This window comes from Lontra canadensis, unplaced genomic scaffold (assembly GCF_010015895.1).
Source record: "Lontra canadensis isolate GAN:19392208 unplaced genomic scaffold, GSC_riverotter_1.0 scaffold23, whole genome shotgun sequence".
Taxonomy (NCBI): Eukaryota; Metazoa; Chordata; class Mammalia; order Carnivora; family Mustelidae; genus Lontra; species Lontra canadensis.
Window position 1 is genome coordinate 4549396 of NW_022631017.1, and position 6778 is coordinate 4556173.

The window sequence follows — 6778 nt, forward strand, 5'->3', positions numbered from 1 at the left end:
TACATATTTGTTAAATTTTTTTGCCTTGAAATGGGAAGTTGTACCAATAAAATGACTACTTTGGGCTTGTGAATGACACATAGACTTGTCCATGTAAGATCTCAGTCCACTCTTATCTCTGCTATCAACTGTCTGTGTGACCAGTGACAAGCCATTTTCTGTCTCTGGACCTCTGTTCGCAATGTTCCTCTGTAGGATGTGTGACCATTATCTCCTACCCACCCCAGCTCCCATCATCCACTCAGTTACTGTGGTTACAGTGTCTCAATCTTTCTCTTTCTCTGTCTATATATATGTATATATTTCTCTCTCTCTCTCTCTCTCACACACACACACACACAAAAAAAAACGCGTGCGTGTACACACACACACACACCACTGGCCATTTGATTGATCTGATCAAAGCTGAGCCAATTAAGTCTCCTCCCCAGGAATTTTAACCCTGGAACCTAGAAGAGGCCAGTCTCTCTGCTGGCCAATGACTCTCTAACATGTGACACCAGGAGTTGTCTGTCACCACTTTTCTGTATGATGTAGACTAAGAAGGGAAGAAAGCAAGTTCCCGATTCATTGAGAGAAGCAGAGAGGATGGCATAAGACAACAGAGGTAGGTCCTGACTATGCCAGAGTCCCTGAATCCAGTATGTTCCTCAGTCTTAGGTGCATCCCTGTTCTTGAGTTATGATTAGTTCCCTTTCTGGCTTTGGCCAGTTGGAGTTGGGTTTCTTTTATTTGTAGCCAAGATTCCTAACAAATCAGAGTTGGGCCATCCTCTCTCAAGAGCTATTTCAGATCTAACATTACAGGTGTCCATGATGATGGCTTCTCCTTCTCACTCAGGACCACCTTTATCCTATATGTAAACCTCTGTACCAACTAGGAAAAGGTGATTCTTCTTCAAGGCACTTTATTAACACCTGCTGGAGAACTGTCACAAAATATTGATGTTTTGGAAACAAAATATATAGTACGGGAATGTGAGATCGACCATGTCTACGACATAAATGGTGCCTGCTAGGAGCATGCATTGTACAGCCTGCCCACTGGGACGGCGCAGCCCTGACAAATGTCCTCCAAGGCTCCCTTGAACATGCAGACTGCATGTCTAAGGATTCAGAAAATGCAACATCATGCCAGTTCCAGGATGTCTAAAACAAGACCGCATAGCCATGAACACAAAAAGTTGTCCTCCAACATGGCATGGATTGGCCAGCACCCCCACTATGTCACCCCAACCTCATCAGCCAGGACTCAGGACCCCCACAAAGAGGCCATTGCCACCCCAGGGGCTGCCAAGGATCTCTGGTGTGGCAGCCTTAACGAGCAGCCCTCATCAAGCAACCAGATTATACAGTCAGTCACTGTGATCTTCAGGAAAGCAAATGATCAGTTCCAGACAGAGGCTTAATGAGAAAGAGACTCCACTTCCTTCTCATTCACCCACATGTGTTCCTCAGAGCTCTGGTTACATGGGGACAGTCCATTAAAAATAAACAGGTTTTTTTTTAACAATTATTTGAATTTGAAAAAAGCAGCATGCTCTGTCCACTCCCTTTTACACAGTTGCCAAAATCAAAGCCAGTATAGATGTTGTAAGATGAAGAAATCTGTCTCTCCCTGTCACGGGTTAAATTGTGTGCCCCAAACAAATATGTTCCAAGTTCTAATCCCTGATACCTGTAAACATGATCTTATTTGGAAATTGTCTCTGTAGATGTAATCAAGTTAAGATGAGGTCATACTGGAGTAGGGTGGACCTTAATCCAATGACTGGGGTCCTTAGAAGAAGAGAAGAGACGTTGACACACAGGGGGAACCCTATATAAAGAAGAAGGCAGGGCGCCTGGGTGGCTCAGTTGGTTAAGTGACTGCCTTCAGCTCAAGTCATGATCCTGGCTGGAGTCCCAGGATCCAGTCCCCACGTCAGAGCTCCCAGCTCAGCAGGGAGTCTGCTTCTCCCTCTGACCCTCCCTCCTCTCATGCTCTTTCTCTCTCCCATTCTCTCTCTCTCAAGTAAAATCTTTTTTTTTTTTTAATGAAGAGAGCAGAGGTTGGAATGCATGATGCATCTACAAGCCAAGGAAAGCCAAGGATGGCCAGCAACACCGGAACTAGGAGAGAGGCATGGAATATCTTCTCTCTTTGAGCACCCGAGGATGAACGAATCTTGCGGACACCTTAATTTCGGACTTCCAGCCTCCTGAACTGTGAGAAAATAAATCTCTTATTGTAAGCCACCCACGCTTTGTGGTTCTTTGTTACAGCACCACTAGGAAACAAATTTTTCCCTTATGATTTTATTGATTTGTTGGACACAGGGAGAGAGAGAGGGAGAGGGAGAGAGAGTCCGCACAAGCAGGGGGAGCAGCAGGCAGAGGGAGGAGCAGGTTGCTCATCAGGCAAGGACCCCGGGATCATGCCCTCAGCCGAAGGGGAGACACTGACAAAGGCAGACACTTAACCAACTGAGCCACCCAGGCATCCCTACAATCTCTTTTTAATACAGCATTTCCAAACTAATTTAACCCTGGAAACCTTTCTTCTTAGAATAGCTATTGATACTTAGGAAACACAAGTGGGGAAATGCTGGCTCAGGAAAAAGAAGATGGACATCCAGCCAGTTACAAAGGAGTAGATGCTAGGAGGAGGGTTTGTATCTTGCATTGTCCCCCATTTTCCCACCTCTCAATCCTTCCTGAAGAGCCAGTTCTGACTGGGCCAACTTTGCTTAGCCAAGAAGACAATTGAAATTCTAGTTTCCTTCTTGTTTTTCCTATCAAACTGTGCAGGAGAGAGCTAACATTAGGGTCAGAAGCCTGTGACAATACCAAGGCATTAGGGGCTGGCGATAGCCACCCTCAAAATCTTCATTATCTCATGAAATAAACAGACGGAATTTCAGTAGAAACACTGTATTACTTTGTAAATATAATTTCAAGACAAAAACCTCTGCCCCGCCCTACCAGATTGCTACCCCTAAGCCTCTCTCTTCCATTCACAGGCTCCTCAGCTAAGGTACGAAGAGGTTAATGTCTGGGTAGAAATGGTATTTCATGCATTCTAAATGCTACTAATTCATACCATAATGCTAAATTGGCTTGGATTTCACCTACTGACAGGTGGATCTAGTTGTAGTTTGTAATTTCTTTTCCTCAGTTGCTCATATTCATTATTTCTAGGGAGTCCCCTGTGTCCTGAGGTGGCAAAGTGTTTCTGAAGAGATGTTGTTTTTTCTCAGGCCACAGAAGCTCAATAGTCTTTTTGAGCTTATTTCTCAGTTTGGAATTAATATTCTGATCAGGCAATTTATATCTAGACCCTGCATCTACACGGCACAGACTTAGGATTTATATTTCTCAGAAGAGACTTTTCTATGTTCATGTATCAGACCCCAGACCCTTATACTCTACTACATTCCAAACAGTTCCACTCGGGTGTGTCACAGCTTCCTCAAACTCAACTTTCCAAAATTGAGCTCCTCCATATAGCCTATACTTCTCCAGCATTCCTCATTTCAGTAAAGAGTAACAGGTTGCCATGTATGGTGGTATAAGTAGTTCACTACACAAGGGACAAAAGGCAGCTGAAATTTAGCTTGCACGTTGCTTGGCAGGCAATGCATCAACAGGACTGTGTCCACCAAGAGGGCATCCTTCTCTAAGTGTATAAAGATACCCATGGGTTGGACACCACATGTCACCCTGGCAAGAAGACCACCATCCACCTTGTGGCCACTTGTCCCTTTCCCATATCTCCTCCGACCCACATCCATGTCATCTCAGTGTCTTGCACTTTGTTAGACCTCAAATCCATCTTCTTTGTGCCACTTCTGTAAGTTGCAAGATTTAGCAAATAAAAATACAGAACTCCCACTTAAACCTGAATTTCAATTTAAAAAAAAAACATAATTTTTAGTATAATTATGTCTCATGTGTCCATTCTGCCCCCCTTTCTAAAAGGACCCCAATTTGGGGGCACCTGGGTGGCTCAGTGGGTTAAATCCTCTGCCTTCGGCTCAGGTCATGATCCCAGGGTCCTGGGATCAAGCCCCGTTTCGGGCTCTCTTCTCGGCGGGGAGCCTGCTTCTCCCTCTCTCTCTGCCTGCCTCTCTGCCTACTTGTGATTTCTCTCTCTGTCAAATAAAATCTTTAAAAAAAAGGACCCCAATTTTTACTCTGACCCACACTGCACCCAAACAAAAGAACACATTTCTAAGCAGATGATCAGAGCCATGTGCACACCATCACTCCTGGAAGCTGTCCCCACACTGTTCCCATATTTGATGGTTGAGACCAATACATTTCCTCAGAAGACAAATCACTGGGACTTTTGGCTTCGCACTTGATATGAGGCTGTGTCCCTCCATGCACATTAAGAAGTGTTCTCACAGATGTATTTCTTACAAAGTCTGGGTTTGGAAGCCTCAGTGTTGGCTCCTCAAGTCAGTAGGGGCCCCCACATCCCTAGAGTAGGCTCAAGCCATAATCCTTCCTAGAGTTCCCCAGCATTGGAAGGACATCAAATGGGCTCCCACGTCCTTTCCCAGAGCCCACTGGAAACGTGGCCAGTTAGACCCCCTAAGAAGTACACCATTCCACATCAAGCCCATTGCTTAGTTTCAGGTCAAGGCATCACTCTGTCCTGATTTTCCAGTCTCTCAGTCACTGGCATAATCCAGAGGAATTCCAGCTCTAACATACTTCAGCAAGTCAAATCCTATAAATAAGGCTTTTATCTGCCCAACTTTTGAGGGCCAAATGCCTACGAACAAAAGAAAGCAGTCTAATCCAACTGGATACTCATACTGGAAATGCAGACAATGATTAGAATTATACAGAATATTCATAAATTGTGTGTGGGATTGTAGAAGTTTAACATCCTAATATCTTAATATTTTGACAACTGAGAGTGCAGAGACTGGAGAAACAGTCTTGGAATGGTCTTCATTTAGCTTATTTGGACTTAGGGACCACTAGCACTAAACAGAATATTCCCTCCAGGCCACAAGAGCCAGTTTTCATTTTTCCCAAGATCCGAAATTAGAATACCTTGCGTACAACGTCAAGTTGTTACTCTAATGCATTCACTTAGAAATGTCACATACAGGCGGTTTCTATTAAGACTGCAAGGTGCAGTTATTTAAAGAAATGAACACACACACACACACACACACACACACACACACACGCACGCACACCTGCACACTCATGCTATTTACCAAGGAACCTAAAGTGAGGTGAAGGGGATTTTCAAGCCTTTAAAGGTCCAACGTTTTTGAGCCTAGAATGAGGACTGGAACAGCTAGGACATCCATATATTTTTCCCACTTGGCCATTTGGTCTATGCCTTAGTCTCCCCAAAAGATGCATGCACGTGAATTTATGTCCTGCCCAAAGTTAGCAGCGGAACTCCTCAGCTGCCAGTGGTTGGCAATGCCAAGGAGTAAGAAAGACCTGACCACTCAGATGTGCCCACAGAGCACCCCAAATCCAGTGAATGCCCTGATTTCCAGGAGACGGAATGTGGCACTACAACTCCAGATCAATTATTCAATAGCGTTCTTTTATTAATCCTATCTCCTTCTGTTTAGAGCCATATGTAGGAATTACATAGAACTCTTTGAAATCTACAGGCTAATATACACCTTCTGAAACTGTCCTTCAGTTGGTTTCCTTAATACCTTTACTGCATAGGACTTCTTCCCTCCAAAACTGACAGTGCAGAGTGTTTCCTATTCCACTTAGATAATCCCATCTGGAAATTCCTGCAGAATCACTTTTTCCATTTCTACTATGTTCTCCATTATCCATCCACACGGGTGGTCACAAATGACATTTTTATATTTAAACTCATAGAAGCATAAAAAGTTGTTTTTTTCGGGAGTGCGTGTATTTGAGAAAATCTGTTGGCAACCTCTTTTTTCTTTCCTTTTCTAAATTGTTTTGTTTTATTTTCTTTTCTGGATTTTGTTGGGGACGGGAGTGAGCTTTGTGTCCCAGGGGCAAGAGAATCAGCCCAGAGGCATGTTGATGCTAACCGAAGAAGTGGTCAAACACAGTTGCTGGTGGTATGACTACCATGTTCTCTGCTAGTTGGTGCAAAGGCCAGTATGAAGACAGCGTGGATGTACTGGGTCCTAAACCTGCTTCCTTTACTTCGGCTATGTCTAGAGACAATGCTTTGCCAATGAACTAAATCATATCTCGTGTTTTGGGTATTTTGAGTGTCAGTCTGGGCCCCAATTCTTTCTTTCCACCTTAAGGTTTGGACAGACCAGACCTGCAACCCTCATTAGCCAACCAGCAGAGGTCTCCTTAGTAGAACAGATTGGCTACCAAGATGCTGAGTCATTGGGGGCACCTGGGTGGTTCAGTGTGTTAAGCCTCTGCCTTCAACTCAGGTCATGATCTCAGGGTCCTGGGATCGAGCCCCATATCAGGCTCTCTGCTCAGCGGGGAGCCTGCTTTCCCCCTCTCTCTGCTTGCCTCTCTGCCCACTTGTGATCTCTCTCTCTCTCTCTCTCTCTCTGTCAAATAAATAAATAAAATCTTTAAAAAAAAAAAGATGCTGAGTCATTGACTTGACAGCAGAGGGTGACAGCCTGGCCTGACTGTATACAGTTGGCTTTTGTTCCCATCTTTTTCTCCAGATATTTGCTTCTTGCCTCATTGAGGAAAGGCCCTAAGACTCAGGACTGGTCCTCATGGAGCTCTTGTCCTGTGTGGCCATGTAGACAAATGCTACAAAAGTGGAGAACAGCGATGCAGGACAATGGTAT